General features: G+C 49.5%; 1 protein-coding gene across 1 annotated transcript in view; it reads right to left on the bottom strand.

Moving 5' to 3' along the window:
• Positions 1-20942, bottom strand: part of AGAP1 (ArfGAP with GTPase domain, ankyrin repeat and PH domain 1) — a 559767-nt gene that overhangs the window by 402638 nt on the left and 136187 nt on the right. The gene's annotated exons all lie outside the window — the stretch shown is intronic.

The following is a 20942-nucleotide window of genomic DNA, read 5'->3' on the forward strand; positions in this document are numbered from 1 at the left end:
CGCATCCCCGGGCTTCTTCGCACAGTTCGCCGGCCCTGCAGCCTCCACCCCTCCCTGGGCCCGGGACGCGCGGGCAGCTGCACCGGGCGGGCGGCTGTTTAAAATGGAAACGCGCGCCGGGCGGGGGCCGACGTGCAGGGACCGCGGGCCGCGCGCCCAGCCCGGCCGCCGAGTCCCGGGAGCGCGGCGGCGGCGGCGGCAGCGGCGGGAGCGCGGCCCGGCGGGCAGGCCGAAGCGCCGGAGTGGATCGCCGGCGCCGGACCGGAGCCTCCGGGCGGGCCTGGCTCCCTGCCTCAACCCTAACCCTACACCAACACTCCCTAGCTTGGCTTGCGAAAACATAAAGTAAGGGACATCTCTCACCTACTCCGGGTTTATATGAAGCATCTCTCCTAACCATGGCGCTTTGAAGAGGCGACTCAAACAACTTGTTAAAGAACAAAGATACCTTAAGCAGTGTTACCCGCTAACTTCACACCCCTGGAGAAGAAACGTCGAGGATAGCAACTTCCCCGCGATGGCAGGGGCTGTGCACACCACTGCTCTCCAAGTGAAGGACCATGTAGTTTCACCCCTAAGATAACATTTTAGGAGTATCTTCCAAATGTGTGGGGCAAGGCTCCTGACAGACAGCACTTGCGACCCAGGATAGCAGGCAGGAGAAAGACGACTGGCCAGTCCGAGGCGGGCGTGTGCACTTCTCAGACACCCAGACACCTCAGTGCTTACACCTGTAAAGCGGGGATGAAGAGAGCAGTACCCAGACCCCAAGCCTTCCTGTGAGGACTAAATTAGCTGAGACACTCTGTGCCACGCATTCTGTGTAGGCGCTAAATATTCACCGTTAATATGTGATGTTCTCTTCCATCCGATTCCCCCTCCTCGCTCTTATAGATACTGGTTCTTGATATTATCTGATGCAGCACCATACACACACATAGTTGATCCACATATCAGTTCTTCCTGATGTCCTGAACACAGATGTTTCAGTTTGCTGGTTTACGTTTCAGAAAAAAAATATCATAAATACACTGTCCAGTAATCAACTCAGATGCTTCTTACACAGTCTTCTCTGGGCATGGGAATGCCAAAGACTCCTCGGGAGGCTGTTTCTGCAGAAAGTGCTGGTGGCCGGGTGTGACTCTGGGATTCGACGGCTGTAGCAAGTGCTGGTCTCCCCTTCTTTAATGTTCTAACAAGTAATTATGGGGCACCTATTGTGTTCATGGCACTGAAAAGGTTATAAAGATGAATCATGAGGTCTCTTATGAAGGAGGTTATAGCCTGGGACAGCTGGATCCTATCTCAGAGTGAAATTAAGTATCCAGCTTTAATGAGATAAATCAGAAAGGCTGCTAGTTGATTCTGTTTTACTTTTAAAAAGATACATTAGAACATAGAGGAATTTTAAGGAAGGGAAAATACTCTGTATGATACCATAAGGATGGATACAGGTCATTATATGTTTGTCCAAACCCACGGAATGTCCAACACCAACAGTGAACTCTGATGTAAACTGTACGGCTTTGGGGGATAATGATGTGTCAGTGTGGGATCATCAGTTCTAACAAACGGAGCACTCTGATGGGGATGTTGCTGGGGGAGAATCTGCATGTGTGGAGACGGGGGGTAAATGGGAATTCTTTGTACTTTCTGTTCAATATTGCTGTGAACCTAAAACTGCTCTAAGAAATAAAGTCTATTGAAAGAAATACTTTAAAACACATGAGACCATGTTCAGTGGCTCTACCTGGACAACATGACTGCCACCATCATAGGGTGACAAGCTCCGTCCACCTGTTCATGGCACTCAAGGGTTCAAGACCCGTGCCTGGAACATGGCCTCACTGCAAAGGTGGGGAACTCCAGGACAGATCAGTCTCACCTTTTGAGTTTCAATAAAAAGCCCTCTTGAATAAGAGCTAAGACCCACCAACTGCTAGAGAAGAAGACGGGCAGTAATCATCCATCAGAATGAGGTTTCTAGAGCCCACCAGGATAGGGAGATGCAGAGGCTCAGAGAGGGTAGGTGCTTTCCCCAAGGCTACACAGCTCATCGCTGAGAGCTGACCCTGGGGTCGTGGGGTGACACTGCCTGTGCCCATTCCTGTGCTATAATGTCATTTCTTTTGTCTTAGTAAGCATCAGCATTTGCTTTGTTGGCAACGAAGAGAGAGAGAAACGTGACTATTATTGGATTTGACATGAACTGAACACAAATATCTCAACATCTTAGCAAGTTTTCATTTACTGACTTTTTTATTTGTTCATCAAATACAGTGGACACCTACAGCAACACTACACAGTGAGAGGGCAGGGTCTCTGTCCTCAAATTCACACATGTGTGAAAAACGCTGCAGTTTTCAAGGCTAAGTGACTTAGCATGAAAAGACAGGGAATAAAAGGATGGATAGCGATGCAGAGCCCAGCACTGTGTGTCTAAGGGCTGAGCACCACTAAGATTCGGCAGAAGTCTAAAATTTTACAGCTGCAGCCACAAAGACTTGAAGGTCAACCGGGCTTGTAAGCAGAGAGGCAGGGATCTCTGCTAGGGGCAATGGTGGGACCAGAGCCCACGGTTCCTGACTAACCCTGGGGTCCATTCTCACTATCTGAGACCATGGCGACTTTCAAATAGTGAGATGAACTTTAATATCAAGTTAGTTGGCCCATAATCAAGATATATAAATACATCTTGTTATCTGAGGCATTCATAGAGTCCAAGGTAAAAAAATAAAATAGCATTCCTTGAGAGCTCCAATAGTGAGCCGTTAGTGCCTTCCCATTGTTGCAGGGTTCCTTAAATCCAGCCCACGTTTTGCACTTTGCCGTAGAAGGATACAGGCTGCAGAGTAGAAGATTCCATTTGATCCACCTTAGATGACACTGAATCTTAGATGACACTAAAGGAGGGAACCTCTTAGCCACAGCCTGGTACATTCACTATCTTTTAGTGCTTTCCTGCCTCACAAGGAAGCACTTACTTTCCACACCGTTCCGAATGACAGCACATTAGGCCTGACTGTCTAGGTGGAAAAACCTGGGCGAGTTAGCTCTCCCCGCCCCCCTGCAAACATGGGCTCTTCCGATGCAAAGAAGCAGGGGCTCAGCCACAACCTGTCACTCCAACATCGAAATCCCCTTTCACACAGCCAGGCCTGCCTTTTAAAAATAAACATCATCATACTCTATATGTTCAGGTGGCATTATGCTTCTATTCCTGTTGCTTGTCAGACTGATGATCCCTCTGGACAATCCCTTCCTGAATTTTTCCATGCCTTCGAGTCTATCACCATTTTGGCTTAAAAAAAAAAAAAAAAAAACAAAGTCTGCAGATCTCCCGGCTATATCAAAACCAAACAGCAGGCAGCAAGCACAGCCTCAGAGGTGCAGAGACGCCAATGCCGGAGAGGGAAGGAAGGCAGGGGGGCGTCCAGGAAAGGGGGACAGCCCTACCTGTGCCCCCATTCATCACCCTCAGCAGATGGCTTCGCTCTCCCAGTTCCAAGTTTATGAGATCCTTCGGCCACCCTCCCACGATTCCCTGTCTTGGTCCGTTTCTAGTTGCCTATCACTTAAACCTCCTCCATGAGAATATTATTTTACAAGTGTTACTAGAGCTGATAAACCTTATTTAAAGGAAATCTCTGGTAGTTAGCAAAGACAGCTACTACACAAGCTGACTTCCCAAAGAACAGGACTTGCCCGCTGGTAATCAGGTTTACAGTATCTTAGCAGAACCACGTCTGCAGGCCACAGAAACTGGCCAGCCACTGACTTTGCTCTGGCCTCTGCATGTCCGCCTCAGCAGTCAGCAACAAAGCCCTCCTCCCATTCATGGGACACTGGAAAGGCTATTTTCCGGCAGCAGGTTGACTGGCAGATACATATAAGAAGCAAAAAGAAAGACATTTATGTTTTACTAACAATATCATGTTTTACCTCTGGCATGAGACTGTAGTAAGATCATCACAGGAGAACTGGTTTCTGATCTTAGATCTTCCATGACATCCAGCTTCTGCAGACTGATGACTCTGCAATCAACCCTGCCCAGGCTGAACTCATTCGAAGACCATTTTTCTCATTTTATAAGCCAATGGCTAAAAGTGGAACTGCAAGAGAGATGAGGACTTCACCCTGGTCCTCCAGTCACAGGAGGAGGAGTGTGCTTGGTCCCTGGGGCAAGGACATTCTGATCAGCAGGAAGAAAGACCACGGGAGGTCCTCTGAGCACCTACATCCTGCCTGTGTGTGTGTGTTTCCTTAAGGACCACCAACCAAACCATGGGATCATGGGACGACACACAGACACCGTAAGGCCACCCCTGTGCTCCACACGCTTCCCAGTTTCAACAAGGGAACCCTGTAGTGTGACCTCCATGGGCATCTCTAGCATACTCTAGACCTAGATGGAGAGTGAGAATAACAGGCCAGGGACTACTTATCAAAACCGAATTTGGTTTGACCTTAGAAGAAGGGGTTTCTTCAGTTCCTGTCCAAAGGCATCTTCAGGTCTGAGAATCAGGCAGTTTTGGAGGAGGCCAGGGAGCTGGGTGCCTCTGCAGGGGGGTGGGGGCAGGGCAGAGGAGTGGGAGACCCACCCTAGTGGCACCAGGAGTCCAGCTCAGTATCCCACCAGCAAAAGGTTTCTCTGGGCAGCCTTCCCACGGATTCCTCAATGACAGAAAGAAAAGCACAAGATGCTGACGGTCCGCAAACACACCTGTGTGGGGCAGCAGTATGGGTGCTCAAATTTGACTTGCAGGGGGTTTTCTCTGCCATGCAAATCAGGAGTGTTGACCTCGACACTCGGTGGACCTCCAAGATTTCAGCAAGAGGCCCACCTGTGCTCTTCTGTCATCCAGCAGGTAGACGGCAGGGTGAGCTTGTCAACCATGCCCAGAGCACCCTGCTCAGTGATGCGGGAGCTGTGGGGGGAAGGTAGGGATGGACAGTGTCATAAATAGCCACACCCAGAAGAAGGTGTTACATGTTTAAGAAAAAGGCAGGTAAGGGGAAGGCAGAAAATGATGATTTCCAGCTGAAACACTCAAAAAAAGGCTTCAATTAGGGAGGTGGTATTTGGCCTTCATCCAGAGCAGGGTGTCTCAACCTCAGCACCACGGACATTCTGGGCTGGATCATTCTTTGTTGGGGGTCGGTCCTGGGCATTGTGGGAAGCTCAGCAGCATCCCTGGCCTCCGGCCACTAGATGCCAGTGGCACCTCACCTCCTAGTCATGACAACCAAAAGTGAGTGCAAATATTGCCACATGTCTCCTGGGGACAAAATGGCACCAGTGAAGAGCCACTCCTCCAAAGAGCCAGGCAGGACTCTCGTGTGGAAATGGGATAAGTGGCTTCTACATTTTCCCAACTTGTCATTGCACCGTTTATTAATGCAACCATTCCTTGAATTCCTGCCTCTGAATATCTTAAGGAAAAGCTCCAGAAAGTCTCTCCATAAAGAGAGAAGTGATTCTTTGCAGTAATCCTGCCCCAAAGAGGAAGAAGAGCGATAGTTATAGATGAGGCCACCATCGGTCCTCATTCTGTGATGGGCCTATGTCATTGCTTACAATTAGTTTAGATGAATAAGTATCATGGATGTGATTAAAATGCTAGAAAGGGAAATACTGAAGTTTTGTCAGCATTATTTGAAATCTGAAGCAACGCTGTATTAGCTTTAATTAGAAAATATCCTAAGCAAAGTGAGTGAAGGCTCTGACCCATGGGCCCCCTGCGGGGAGACAGATAGAAACAGTGCTGGCCAGGTCTGGACACGAGCACCGGAGAGCACGTGTGACCTCAGCCAAGCTCACTGGCTTGCCTTCCAGGGAGCTCCACCATGAGAACCTACAGGGACCTGTGCGCAGGCGGGACTGGACGGGCCAGTGGACCCAGGGCTGGAGCTGCCTTATCAAACTGTCCCCTCCTTGTTCTCCTGCACTAGGTCAGGGTGACATCACTCCATCCTCTGCGAACAGGAACAGCTGTTGAAACTTCAGCAAACTAGGGCTGAAAGAGACCTTAACCCAACCCCCAGCCTGGAGCTCTTTCCCCCACAGTCGGGTCCAGTGAGCCAACAGAAAGCATCTAACACCAAGCTGAAACTTCAGATGCACTGAAGGAGGCCAATGAGAAGAAGTCTTGATTTTAAGATGTATCAAGAAGTGTCAGTGTGAGTAGATTCTCATTCCCAAACAAAGGAAACTATCAGAAATTTCTTGGTGGTCTTTCATGCTAAGCGTCAGGCAGAGGAGACCTAAGATAAAATTGAAACCAAATCTATTGACCCCGCTTTGGGGAAACAAATGCAAACACGACTTGGTGTGACAAGCAAGGCAGCTCCGGTTTCCCATCACTCTAGAGGGGCTGGAGGCTGGTACAGCCAGAGCTCCCCGCAAGGAGGCTCCCCCCACCGTGGAGGCTCCCCGTTTCTTCCATCCAGTCTTCTGCTCTCTGCAGAGATTAAGCAGAGGAATCAGAAGGATTTACTCAAGGGCAGCACACACTCTGCACCTGTTCCTCAGACAGCTGCAGCGAAGCTCTGGAATCTTTATGGAGAAAACCCAAGACATGCCTACCGAGGACCTACTCTCCCCAGTCCTCGAGGGCACTCGGGGCTGGGCCTATCTAGTAACACTTTCCTCTGCAGGATCCACAGGAAGCGATTCTTCCAATAACCACATCTGCACAGCCGTCCTCCTGCAGACGTCACCCTTAAAACACAGGGAAGGATCTGACACAGACCCTCCTAACAGCCTCCCAGCATGCCCCGTCACAGCACAGCCACCTAAACACACTGACAACATCTGGGTGTTTACAGAGCTTGTCTTTAGAGCCAGTGACCCGCACAAGAAAAGCCTACTTTAACAGGGTTATCACTTCTGCATTCAGTTCGGGAACTGGCTGCCGAGATATCTGGAAATCTTTTAACTGTGCCCAGGGGACTTGAAGGTTTGATATATTTTTCTCTAAATGTCGAAAACATGACTAAGACGCCTGTTCAAAGCCCAAACACACCACCCCCATCAGCAGTGGGAGACACGTGACCACCCTCCTGCCTTTATGAGCCAACGTGCCACCAGCTCGGCGTTCCTCAGGCAGGGAGGATAAACACACCATGGAGGCTTGTGGCAGCAGCCGTCCCCCTTGGTAGTTACAATTTGCATTACAGCTCTGGGGAAGGAAGAGAAGTGGGTCATGGGGACCGGTTCTGACACAGTAAAATGGAAAGAAATGTTTGTGTCTTCACATCTTCTGGCCATGCACCAGCCATCAGCAACCAGCGAGCAAAGAGCAGGGCAAAGGTGTTCCTATAGCAGGAAAGATGCTGGGGTGGGGGATGCAGAGTTCATCTGGACTCGGGCAGCTACTGAGCTGCCTCACCTACTTATGATGTTGCACTATGCTTGCCTCCTTTAAAAAATCACCACCAACTCCAGAATCTTCCACAAAGGAAGTGGGGAAATGACCAAGCGGAGGGATGATAAATAAAACTGCCAAGGCCAAATAATTTACAGTACTCAAATCTTTACTGATTCTCCCCTCCAATGCCATCACTGTCCCCAGGGGGGTTGCTGAAGACGGTGATCTGGTTGGTTACGTCCTAACACAAAACCTTCCAAATTTGGAAAAGGAGGTTAATGGTACTTAAGCTATGCAGTTCTGGGCACTCCTGTGGGTGGATCAAAGGCAGCCTGGAAAGCTTCTGACTGCAAAGTCCTCTCACCGTCGAAGTCATTACTAGTTGGCTTGGCGGCGAGTGGATACACAAAGCTAGGATTCACACGCCATCCTCCTGGGTCCCTTCTGTCACTCCAACCCAAAGGAGGAGACTGGAGGAGTTCGGTGTCCGGGTGGAGAACAGGCCACACCCCCCTCCTCCAGCCAGTGGTGTTTTCCTTCACTGCCTTCCCAGGGCCTCCTCCCACGGCCACACCTTTGACTTACCCGGGACTAATGCCACCTACGATCTTGGCCTCCCACAGCCCATTCTCTGCCCACAACCTTCCATGCTGGCTGTCCTTTCTTTCCAGAACTTCCCCCACAGCTGTTGGGAGGCTCATTTTAGGCATCTTTTCCTTCCCACTCCTTCTCATCCTTCTCTAGCCAGCAAAGGCTGAAGGACATCCAGGCTGTCCACTCCAGCCACCACTCTGCCTGCCCCCGACGCCTCTAAGACCCTGCGTGGGCTCGCCCCAAAGGTGGGTCTGTCACCACTGATTGCCCCAAGGAACTCAAAGTTGGGTTCTGAAGCATTAAACTGTTTAAGAGCTACAGTCACCAACCTCCCTGAACCAGACCAAGCCCCACCACAAGAACAACGCCCCTGACCTTTGCCTCATTTGTAATGCTAAGAGCTCCTCTCTGGGAGGAGCTTAGGCCTTATTACCAACACCTGCAGTGTAGGCAGAAGCAAGTTCTCCAGCTGAGCCTGCACAAGCGAATGCCCACCTCTCCCTTTTGAATATTCATTCCCCATCAGAAATAAAAGGCTCCTGCTTCCCTTTGTTTGGGGACCCCACGACTTTGGCAATGATTCCACGTGGCCCCCTATTTGCTGCAAATAAGTTCTACTTTGTGAGCCAACTACTTCTGGTCGGGAGTCTGATTTTAGCTTTGCCTGGAGGTGAACCCACTTGGTTCCTTCAGTAGCAGGTCCATCCAAACTCCAGCCGACTGGACCAGTCCTCCTCAAAATGTGTCCAGGGACCAGCAGCCTCAGCATCAGCTGAGAACTCAGCCCCCACCCCAAGCCCGCACATGTCTAGGAAATTCTTGTGCAAGCTCAAGTGATGGGGGCACCAAGGCTCCATCTCGGAGACCCACTGCAGATGCTCACACAACTGCGGGGCTGGGCGCCGGCAGCCTGCAGGCCCTCACTGCAGCCCTGTGCCCCCACTTTCCCATTCCAACTACCCAAGCTTGCTGACTTCCCTGAAAAGATGGCGGCACCAGGCCTTCTGAGGACGACCTCAGGCCACGCCTTCAGAGCTGCCTCACTCTCAGCCTCCGGACCACACCCATCTCTCCTGGTCAGGGTTGGCAAATGGACCCTGTACCATCAATCACCATCATCTCCTCTCCTGCTACCACAGGAAACACTCAATTATCTCCCATTTAATAAAAAAACAGAAACAAAAGCCTCTCCTCCCAGCAGCCCTCAACAAAAGATTCTCCTCCATCTGCATGCCCTCCGGCCCTCTACCCCCCTTGTCCACACTCCTCAAGAGTCCACTCTCCCTCCTCCCTTTATTTCCCATCCTCTTCATCGCTCCCTGGATCCCAGAGCAAGTGGATCCCAGTTGCCCCACTCCCAGTCTTAGCCCACTCTCAGGAAACCATCCTTGCTGCTGTAATCAGGATTTCAGGGCACAGTTCAGCTCCGAGACTCCCCATCACCTACAGAATAAAATGCCCCCTCCTTAACTGGCATTCCAGGCCCGGACAGCCCCCAGCTGCCCCTGCTGCACAGGTGACCAGGATGATGCAAACCCCGGTGAGACTTCAGGAAAGCAACTGTGAGTCTCTGCGTGCGGCTTCCCTTCCACAGTAAGGCAATACTAACTAGGCAGATGTGACGATCACATGCAATGATGCAGAGGAAGTATTTGCCCAAGTGCTTAGAACAAGTGTGTCATCTGCTGTATCCCAAGCTTCATTGCGACACATCAAACTCCCTTCTGGTCTTGATCATGCCATTCCCAGTCTCACCATTCTGGGGCCAGAAGGATCAGCTAAATCCTACTCATCTCTAAGGGCCTGGGCTCAGGAGACCCCCTCCCTTACCTGTGCACACCTGGGCTCACCCCTTGTCAGTATCAATCACCCTGCTCTGACCAGACACTTGCCATTTACATAACTGCCTCCCCCAGAAGACCAGGGTCCTTGACACAGGGCCAGCAACTTTATCTCTAAACCCCAGCCCTTATCAGTGTTCTGCCTGATGGTTAACTTCATCAATCCTGGTGGCTGACCCAAGATCAATTCTGGAGGGAGCACTAGTGCCTCCATCGTGGTACAAATACCAGCAGAGGTCAGCTGACTTGCACCAACCCCGCCCCCATGCTCCTGTTTACACTGCTACGCCACACAGAGGCCCCCCACCCCCCGCAAGTTTATCTATGAAGTCTCCAGCGGTTAGGGAAAGACACAGAGGAGAGGGTGATTCATTTCTTCCCCTGGCCACAAAAATCCTCAGCTGCAGCTGACCTTGGGTGGCCACTTCCAGAGAGCGTATGCCCCTCCCTCAGTGGAACACAAGAAAACACCAGGGGGAGGAGAAGGAGGGGCACAAGACTGCTGGGAGAGCCTGCCCTGTGCCAGTTGCTTCATTTCAGGGAACAGGGTGCTGGTCAGAGGAGAGGAGGTTTGGGGCCCTCAAGAAAGCCCTCGATGGAGGGATCCCCTAGTGGGCCTGCTCCTTACTGGCTGACCCCTCGGTCTAGGCCACACCCACTGTGCAAAAGAAGGCAGATGCCCAAGAATCCTCAGCCGTCCCAGGAGAGGGGTGGTCAGCAGGTTGACCAGGACTCAGCCTGCAAGGGCTACCCCCAGAGCACAGGGCCTTTACTGAGATATAAAGAAATGCAGGCTATTGCTCCAGGTGCTCAGAATACCCATGAAGAAACAGAACACTTGAAATAACTTAGAACTACTTCAAGGAAGTGACCTGCACCCAGAGTGAAGGCAAGGATCTACCGGCCCTTGGCATGTGGTACTTTAGAAGTTCTCAAAGTGATGGCTGCCATTTTTCCAGTGGCACACTCAGGGAAGCCATCAGGAGCTACAGTGGACCCTGTGCAGGGCCTCACGGTCTGAGAAGTCACCCACAGAGGGCTGCTCTGCACCCCTGTGTGCAAATACGGCCCCACTGTACCCCGAACGTCGAAGGATTTCCAGAGAAGCCATAGCTGTCGCAAGAAATTTCTGGTCATGAAAAAGGTGCCACTAGGTAACAGAATGTTCATGCAGAAGGACTTCTTCTCAGGAAGACTGCTTTAGGGAATTAAGAGTTCATGCCCAGGAAAGTCTAACACTTGAGACGGGCATCCAGGAAGGCAAGCTATGGGACTCCCCACTGTTGCCTACCACTACTCCTCAGGAACCTTCCAGCATTCACAGGGTGTCATGAAACACACAGGCAAGGGGATAAACATGAGGCCTCTCGCCTGCTGGCACCACCCTTCTGCCTGGGCTGCCTGGCCACCGATAGGCCCCACTCGTGATAAAGAACGGACAGCAGTGGTGTGGCCATTCTTTGTAAGCTGTGCATGCAGCACACTTTCAGGTTAACCATTTGCTTACAGACAAGATATAAGAAGGTATTTTACATTGACTGAAGACTCCCAGGACCCAAAAAGCCAAGCTGTGTGGGGCTACACCTACTGGAGAGGTTGACCCCAGGCTTAAAAGACTCCAGGCCATCAGGAGGGTGGGCGGGTCTGCCCCCAACCCAGCACTTCTGCCAAGACTCCCCACGAGCCTGCTCCCCATGACCCTCCGTCTGCAGCCCAGGCCTCCCCTCACTGGGCCTCAAGGCTCTGCCAGACCAGCCCTGGGCATCCCTTCCCAACAGTGACCAAGGCTTGGGGGTCACTCAGCGGGAGGCACTTCACAGAGGTTAATGCAGTTACTCCCTTCCATTCCCCCAGTGCCCCTAGGAGGTAAGCACCATCCTTATCCCTAGCTTACAGATTTGGAAAGTGAGTCACGGAGAGGCTGAAAAGGTGCACTGGATCTTTTAGGACAGGGTGCAGCTGGACTGGAGCCCAGCAATCCACATGCAATCCCCACCCATGACTCTCAGAAAAGCAGGAACCACACCAAGGGATGTGGCTGACCCCGCACGTGGCCGTCCCCTAGGGAGAGCGCAGGTGTCTGCATGTGCACAGAGGGCTGGGGTGGAAGTCAGGGTGAAGACGAGAAGACAACGAAGGGCTTTGCAAAAATAAGTCCGGGCACTTCATCTCACTCTGCCTGGGGGACGGGGGAGGAGGAGAGCAAAGTGGTAAAGACTAGGGAGCAGGTAGGCAGAAATGGTCAAACAACAAAGACACACACAGAAGGCTCCCCGCCCCACCCCCCATCCAGAATTCCAAGGGACCCGTGCTGGGTGGTCAAGGCTGATTGGGGTAAATCAGGTGTTGATTCATTTGAATCTCAAAGGACAAGGTACTGGCCTTGAGATTAGGATTATCCCCAAAGTCCACCCTCAAGACTCAGCCCTCTCCCTGCTTTCCCTCTAGAGTTCCTAGAAAGGCTGAGCAAAACCCTCGCCTCCCTCCCCTGCACTGGCTTCAAGCTGCTTCTGTCTCCACCCAAGCCTGCAGCACAGCCCTCGCTGGAAAGTCAACAGAATCGCCAAATCCACTGCCCAGTCTAGCTGCTGAGCCCACCTCCTCCAGGAACCCCGCCCCCATGCTGGCTCTCTCCTCTCCTCTCCTGGCTCCCCTGCTCCCCACTGCCCTCTCACCTCCCCCTCCTCTCAGGCCCTTGACCTCAACCCTGAAAGGCAGCAGGCAAGTCTGTCAATTGCAGGCTTCCCTTCCCTAACGCGGAAATACTCCCCTATAAAGCCATAAATGCTTACTGTCAGGCACATCCACATCTAACGAGATCAGTGCAAAGGTCTGCGCATTAGAAAGAATGCGCCTTTCTCAGAAGACATCAGAGCTTCTCCAGGTTTGTCAGGTCAGTCCCTCCGAGGGTAACGTTGGCGGCGTTATTTCCAAAGCAGAACCTCGTCATTTCTAGAAAGGGGGAGACATTTTGCTAACAGCAAAAGGTGTGTGCACACAAGCCAAAACGATTTACGAAAGGGGTAAAGAAAAGTGCAAAGGAAAATTCCATAAACATTTATGGGCTACCAAGGTTTTAATGACCTTGAGTATCAAGACGAACATTTTAAAGTTGATAATCACATTGGAAACCATCGCTGGGTTCGTGTGCTGGGGTTGCCATAACAGAGTGCCACAGATCGGGGGCCGAAACAGCAGAAAGGTAGCTTCTCAATTCTGGAGGATGGAAGTCTGAGATCAAGGTGTGGGCACAGTCCGTTTCTTCTGAGGTCTCCCCCCTCAGCTTGTAGGTGGCTGTGTTCTCCCCGGGCCTCACATGATCGTGCCTCTGTGTGTGTCTATGTCCTAACCTCCTCTGCTCCACTTATAAGGGCCCCGGTCACGCTGGATGAGGGCCCATCCTAGTGACCTCATTTTAACTTAATGACCTCTTTAAAGACCCTGTCTCCAAATACAGTCGCATCCTGAGATACCGGGGAGTTAGGACTTCCACATACAAATTCTGGTGGGACACAGCGTGGCACGTAACAGCTGCCAGCACGGTTAACAAATAACCACCACAACCATTCCTCACTAACGTCAGAGGAGCACGCAATGTGAAATAGTCACATTTGGATTTGCAAAAGGCATTCTTCTCAGCGAAAACTCAAAGCAGCCCGACATCAACAAGGCCCCGCAATGCACAGCTTGGCTCCAGGGCTACCCAGCGCCCCCACTGGAATGACAGTTATGAGTTGGGAGAAACTCAGGGCCGAGAGAGACGAGCCCTCCCTCTCTGATGATGAAGCTCAGGACTCTGCCTTCACCTACAGTCTCCCTGTCATCCCCTTGGGAAGACCAGGAAAATTAACCACACACGTGTCGGTTGGGATCACACTGGTCTCTCATTTCCACCTTTCAATGTAGTATGTCACTGGATTCATCTCAAACTAGGTGTGTCTTGCTCAAATATTCAACCAGAATCCCTGTGACTATGGCCTAAAATTTCAATTGAAGACCCCAAGCACAGAGCTGAATGAATGCTTCTCTTTTTCCTTCATAGTTATTACATTATAAGACTGCATCGTTAACTCCATGTAAATCAAGATTTATCTGTCTCCACAGTGGCAGTAAAGCACCAAGAGAAATGAAAGCAATATTCTCTACTGCACGGTGTCCTCATTAGCAATCACCAGCAGGGGCGCCCCCCAGGCCAGCGGGAGTGGGGGCTGCCATCTCGGCAGAGAAGGAAAAGACAGGCGGTGGCCGTCTTCCCTGGACACGACGCTTTCTTTGCCTGCAGGTAGAGTTTGTGCAGCCCTGTTAGTTCCTTCTGGGAGCTATCAGAGCTGCAACTGCCTTGCTTCACTCTGCATCGCCCCGCCCTCTTCTAGAAATCTCCAGATCACAAACCAAGACCTTCCAACAGAGATTCCCCTGCCACACCAGGCAGGACAGCGCCTCACTAGGGGAAAAAAAAGGAGCTTAGAAATCCCCACTGAACAAATTCAAGCACGAATAAATCATACTTCTTGAAATGTGTTAAAAAAAGATATATATATATATATATATATGTGGTAGTGTAGATGGCTTCCCCACCAAGAAAGGAACCCTGCTCTGAGGTGACCAGTAGAGCAACACAGGAGACACCCGCTTTCTCAAAGGTAACCCACCGCTGCTCTGCTTGGGGCCTGACTCCCACTGCCTGGCAGGACAAACATCCTAATTGTTACCAGTTGCTCAGATAAAGGCACTCGGCACAGGTCTGTCGCCTCGATCCGCTTTCACTTTGGAACTTGGGAGTGGGGAATATAATATTGATGAATAAAGGAAAAGGATTCAAAGCAACAGAGAAGTGAGACCATGATGCCATGAGGGGCTGGGGACCGAGCTGTTCAGGTGTGATGCTGCGACTCTGAGGACATCCCCGGGCATCTCTAGGATTAAAGTTACCTAGAAGCAAATTCAAGACACATCCCTTGCCAGCTGTTACATCTGTTATGGATATCTATTAGAGATCTATTAGAGATCTGATATAGATCTATTAGAGATATCTATTGTAACATCTATTAAAGATATTTTTATATCTGAGTAGCTTTCACCTACTCAGTTTATTAACACACACCATGAAGAAGGCATAGCCTACAATCACAAAGTGTGGTCTCCCAGCAGAAGGAAGAGCTTTAAAGAAGAAAACGGAGGCAATGACCCTTTACCTTCCAACTTCCGTACACCTAATTAATTCCATGTTCTCAATTCCAGCATGAATAAATTTTCAAAGCCTATGTGTGCTTTTAAATCTATGCTGACCTTGTATCGAATGCCCAAATGTTTCTGTTAACACACAACTCAAAGAAAAAAAAAAAAGAACTGGGGCTCACTCTGGGTACCGTAATTAATATTCTTGATTCATGAAAGAGCTTTGTTTGGAAATTATATGATTCAATCAGAAAGTAATTTTCCTTCCAAGTTGGCCGGACTCCCTATATGAATGCAAATCACAGTGACAAAGACACCTCCTCGCGTAAGGGTTGAAAACACACTGCTTGCTCCTTACGGATGTTTGAATTTGGTCCAGACACAGCCATGAGAAGTAGTTCAGAGAAGCCCATAGAATAGGCTGGCTATTTTTATTCTAATTTTCTTGAGATCGTTTGCCTCCATGAAAATAAAGCAGAGACCCACGATGGAGACTTTTCAGATGAAATTATCATCAAGCAGTGTCACGTGGGAAGAGAAGATCTTTAAAAAGTCCTGTGGGTTGGGATCAGAGCATGTCAACCACAGGACTGGCCAGGGGGCACTAGTCACTACCAATATCTAGTTCACGTCACTTTAAATGTGTCACTGTCTTGAGATCACTTCATCTCCACATGTGGACATCTGAGTATGACCTTCCATTGGGTGAACCACTCGACTCTGGTCTCTGTTGGGACAGTGTTGTTGCATATATTCAAACTTGTCTTGTCATCAATCAGTGATGTAGGATACTGTGCCCTTTTCCAATCTGTCATGTATTAAAATATTCAATTGGAAAATCTGTTTCCTTCATCTTGCTATTGTAGTTACACAGTTAAGCAAGCCCAGCTGTGCAGGAAATACCACCGCAATGAACACATTATTGGGCAGAGAAGAATCAATCGGGGTTCCTGTCAACCATCTCATATGCTACAAAGAAGCCAGGAGGAAAACAAAAAAAGCCCACATTACATTAAATACACAGTTACAAATAAAATCCCTTCACTGCCTTTTACCACCTCTCACAGCCCAGATTGAAATAAGCTCCTAGGAACCCGATTATAAACTCCTTTCCACAACCATAAGATTTTTCTTCTGGTTCTTTATCTGTATTTTCTAAAACTGGCATGGAGTGCTTTTAATAAGGAAAGCTACTTATTTATTTTGTGTGTGTGTGAAGGAAGATTGTCACTGAGCTAACATCTGTGCCAGTCTTCCTCTATTTTATGTGGGACACTGCCACAGCGTGGCTTCATAAGCAGTGCTAGGTCCGCACCTGGGATCCGAACCTGTGAACCCCAGGCCACCAAAGCACAGTGCACAAACTTAACCACTATGCCACTGGGCCAGCCCCAAGAAAGGCTATTTTTTAATGTTTAAACTTGGATGTAGGCTGGCTCTTCAACAATTTTGTTATGCAAAAATATCAATGTTTTGTGGGTTTTTTTTTTTAAGGAAGATTGGCCCTGAGCTAACATCTGTTGCCAATCTTTCTTTTTCTTTTTTTCTCCCCAAAGCCCCAGCACATAGTTGTAAATCCTTCTAGTTCTTCTATGTGGGACACCGCCACAACATGGCTTGACGAGTGGTGTGTAGGTCCACACCCAGGATCCAAACTAGCAAACCCCAGGCAGCCAAAGCAAAGCATGCAAACTTCACCACGACGCCACTGGGCCAGCCTCCAAAATATCAATGATTTTTACGATCTATCTTTATGCCTCTCTCTGTGGTCTGCTCAAACGGACCACCTTTAAATCCTTGGAAAGTCTCCCCTTTACTACTTCACCCATCCAATAATAATCAAATTTGGGGCAAACCAGGCAGAAGGGATCAGTGAATGTGCACCCCTTTCCTTAAGCAGCAAAGCAAGAGGGTGACCCACACAGCAGTCGCGGATTATTTCCTTTGCATGGAGGTGGAAACAGGGCAAGTGACTTGCCCAAGGCCAGAGAGCAGAGATGATGGCAGGTCCGTTGACTCCAAAGCCGCACTCTTTTCCTTCTCTGTGCTGGGCTGCCTGCCCATGGATACTGACATCTTTTCTACTTCTGTTCAACTCCAGCACTGAGCCCTCTTCCCACAGGTTTCAGAGACGTCTGAGATCTCCTGCGTTCACATGCACACCCCTCCCCCACCCCCAGTTGAGTGCTGTTTTCTTAAGGCGTAATCCATGCTGTCACCCCGCAGACTTATGACCAGGTAACTTGCCTTTGGGCAGTTCCTCAAGGCTGACTGAACCAACCCAGAGAATGTAAGAGACAGAGAGCCTCAGGGACATAGGGGCCCAGGGCAGGGCCTCGGGCTGGGTGGGCAGAATCTTAGGCTGTGATGGACAGAGGCTGGAGAGTGACCAGATGGTCCAAGTGGTGTCCCCTGGTAAACATGGAAGCCAGGGACTGGCCACAGGGGGTCAAGTGGGCTGCTCAGAGGGACAAGCTTACTGTCAATCAGGACACTCACAGAGATCCTTTCCTATGCCCTCTGGACAGCTGGTCCGCTGGTCTCTTGCTCAGTCCAAGTATGTTTCAAAATGAGGGTAACCCTCTTCAGTATGATCTGTGGTTAGCATCATTCTGTATTTCTGTCTTGATTAAATAACCATTGAAAATTTTAGTTTTTAAAAAAAGTTACACCCCCCTGAAACCTTAAACATTTCATACTAGAAGACAGTGTGTGTAATGTAAGGCTAATTTTCATTAAGAGAATGAAGATAGATGGTATCTTGCCTTTGAATACCTGTCCATCCATGTAGGCTGCTTTATATATCCTTTCTGGAATGAGACAGTGTCAAAATACAAATCAATCCATCAGTAACTGTGAAAATCTCTGTTTCTTTAGCTTAGGTTCCTAGCAGCAGAACTCATGGGTCAAAGTGTACAAACCTTTGATCCAGAAAGAGCAAGCAGTTTCCATTCTCACCTTCATTATTTGGGGAGCTCAATGTTGCCCGCCCCCATCCTACCCACCAACACACAGGCGTCTTCTGGCAGCAGCCCACCCCACTGCCACAATACGGCCATAAGATTGGATAGTTCCATGTCATTGTCATCACTGGTTTTACTTTTTGCTTATTTGCTCAAATCACGGCATCTCAGATTAATTGGTTTTTGTCCATTTACCGATAGGAATATGTTCATGTTTTTCTAATCTTTTCGCATAAGCTTTTCAAACTTCAAGAATAGCCATTTGTGGGGCTGGCCCAGTGGCGCAGCAGTTAAGTTTGCATGTTCTGCTTTGGCGGCCTGGGGCTCACGGTTGGGACCTATACACCACTCGTCAAGCCATGGTGTGGCAGGCGTCCCACATATAAAGTAGAGGAAAATGGGCAAGGATGTTAGTTAGTTCAGGGCCAATCTTCCTCAAAAAAAAAAAAAAATAGCAATTTGTCTATAACATTCACTGCAAATTTGCTTTCCTTAACTTGTCAAAATGGGCTTCAGAGTACATCAAAAACAAAGAATTTTAAGAATACTGCTGATGTAGATACTGAGAGCAGAGTCTTCTCACGGGTACCAGCTCTCTCTCCGGGTTGGCATTACCATCGAGTGGGTCTCACCTTGTCCACGGACCTGCTCGCCAGCACCCACAGAGGTGTCTCTGTCTTGGCTGGCTCTTGACGGTGTCAGTCACAGAGGCTGTGACTAGGGACACACGCTAGCTCTTTCCACAAAACCCTCCTTTACTAAGTCTTTCTAGACTTCTAACTGCCGTTGAAGTTAAGCTCACAGGTTTATAATTTGCAGAAATCAGTTTTTTCTGCTTGGAAAATTGGTACCTTTTTTTTCATGTTGAGTTTTCTCTGCCTATTTGCCAGGGATTCTTCAGAGCAGCATGGTGGACAGGTGGAGGGGTGGAGGGGTGGAGGGCAAGCTCATTTGCAAGAACCCCAGGACCTTAGAAGGGACTGCAGGCCATAGCACGAGTGTGCTGAGTTCTATGTTCTTCTTCTCTGATGTACCCAGTGCCCAGAATTGCCATGGACAACAACTAAGACATATTGGATGGATGGATGGATGGATGAATGGATGGATGGATGGGGGAATGGCAGTATAGAGGAGGAAAGGAGGGAGGGAGGAAGAGATGGTGAGTGAATGGACGAACCCTCAAACCCGCCCAACTCCCAGAGCAGCGAGGGGTTCCCTCACAATCTCTTCACTCCCCCTAGGTCTGATTGATGCTTATTTCCATCGTTTCCATCCAAAGATCACCCTCCAATCAAAAAGACATTTTTCTAATTGCCCACCAGCATGGTGATCTACTTTGATTTACTAAAGCCTGTTGCCTCGGAAACTCCATAAATTAACCCGAGCTAGAAATTAAAAAGCCACTACTTTGATGTAAAAGGCACTCCAGAATAAATACTAAGAGAAGCCAGCCAGTGATCTAATGGAAGAGCAGAAGTATTTATAATTGATTTCATATTCGTCAGCCCCATGACACCTGGGCACATCCCAGATCCTTAAATTAGTGCCACCTGATGCACTGTAGTGTCCATAGCATGCTTTAAAATCACGGAAACTCCAGGGCAGTGCTCCTTGACATGTGGTCCCTGGGCTAGCAGCATCAGCACAGAAATGATGTAGGTGTTAGAAACGCAGATGCTCAGGCCCCACCCTGGACCCACTAAATCAGAATCTCTGGCGATGGGGTCCAGGAATCCATCTCCAGAAGCCCCCAGATGCCCCTTACGCATCTCCACACAAGTGTGCAAAGCACTCCTCTAGGGCACAGAATGTCGCTATCTCCTCTGACATTACAGATGGAACAGATACATTTTAGATACACATTTTACTCAAAGATCTTAAAATGACTGATTTAGCAAAAAGCCAAATGTTCTCTTCTTCCCCATCTTCATTTCTCCCAAATTTTGGAAGAACGGTACATCGTTTAAAGGATCGTTAAAGTAACACATTTTAAAAAAAAAACGTATATAAGTGTGAGAGGCCTTTTAAAGCGTGACAAAGTCAATGATGGAATAATGGAAAATTTTAAATTTTCTGGGAGTGGAGGCAGAACTACACCCAAAATGTCACTAGGACTTATTGTGAAATAGAAAAATAAACACCTCCCTCTAGACTGACTCCCTGGTTTAGAGAAGACTGATGTTCCCTTGGCCCCTTGACCATTGGGCCCTGGGCCCTGGAGCTCTCTGCCCGGTAACCACACCCACCTCCTCCAGGGCGCCCACTGCCCACCCCTGAGCAGCAATACAACTCAATTCCCAGGCACGTCATGTTCCGTGTTTTAAATAAGCCTCCTAGAAATGTCTAACCGCCCTCCTTTGGGACCCTCACAAAAGTCACTCAGTTCTGCATCCTCCAAGGTCCACTCAGAGGAGCCACTGTACTGGCTTCGCGTCTGCAGGGTGACCCCACTTGGGATCAACCATAATCCTAATGAAAGGGAACACTGCTCGGGCGCTCAGATCACGCAGGCACCCGGACGTGCGCACTTTAGGTACGACTGAATTTAGTCCCCAACAACTTTCAGAGAGGGGTACCGTTATCTTTTTCCTTTTTCCAAATGAAGGGCTGGAGGCTTAGAGGGGAGTCACTCAGTCACACAGCAGTGCAGGATGTGGGGGGAGCGGAGTGGGTAGAAATCTGAACCCAGGTCAGACTGGCTTCAAAAGGCCCACTCCTAGTGTAAGAGATGGGAAAACCATAAGAGGAGGGGAGGATGTTCTGAGGGGAGCTGCTGGGCACAGAAAAATGCATCCTTCCTGTCCTTCCTGGCTTAGGGCTGCAGCGCAGGGTCAGGGAGGGGTGCCCTGCTTCTCACGACCTGGGAATGAGGTAGTGCCCCACAATTCCAATACGTGAGTGGTCTTTGCTCCTGTCTTTGTGTGGCTTTAGCTTTATGGCAACCACAATCAGGAGATGGCATTATCCTGAAGAGATGGAAGTGCCTGGGGGGGGGG

This window comes from Equus quagga, chromosome 17, assembly GCF_021613505.1.
Source record: "Equus quagga isolate Etosha38 chromosome 17, UCLA_HA_Equagga_1.0, whole genome shotgun sequence".
In the NCBI taxonomy this organism is placed as follows: domain Eukaryota; kingdom Metazoa; phylum Chordata; class Mammalia; order Perissodactyla; family Equidae; genus Equus; species Equus quagga.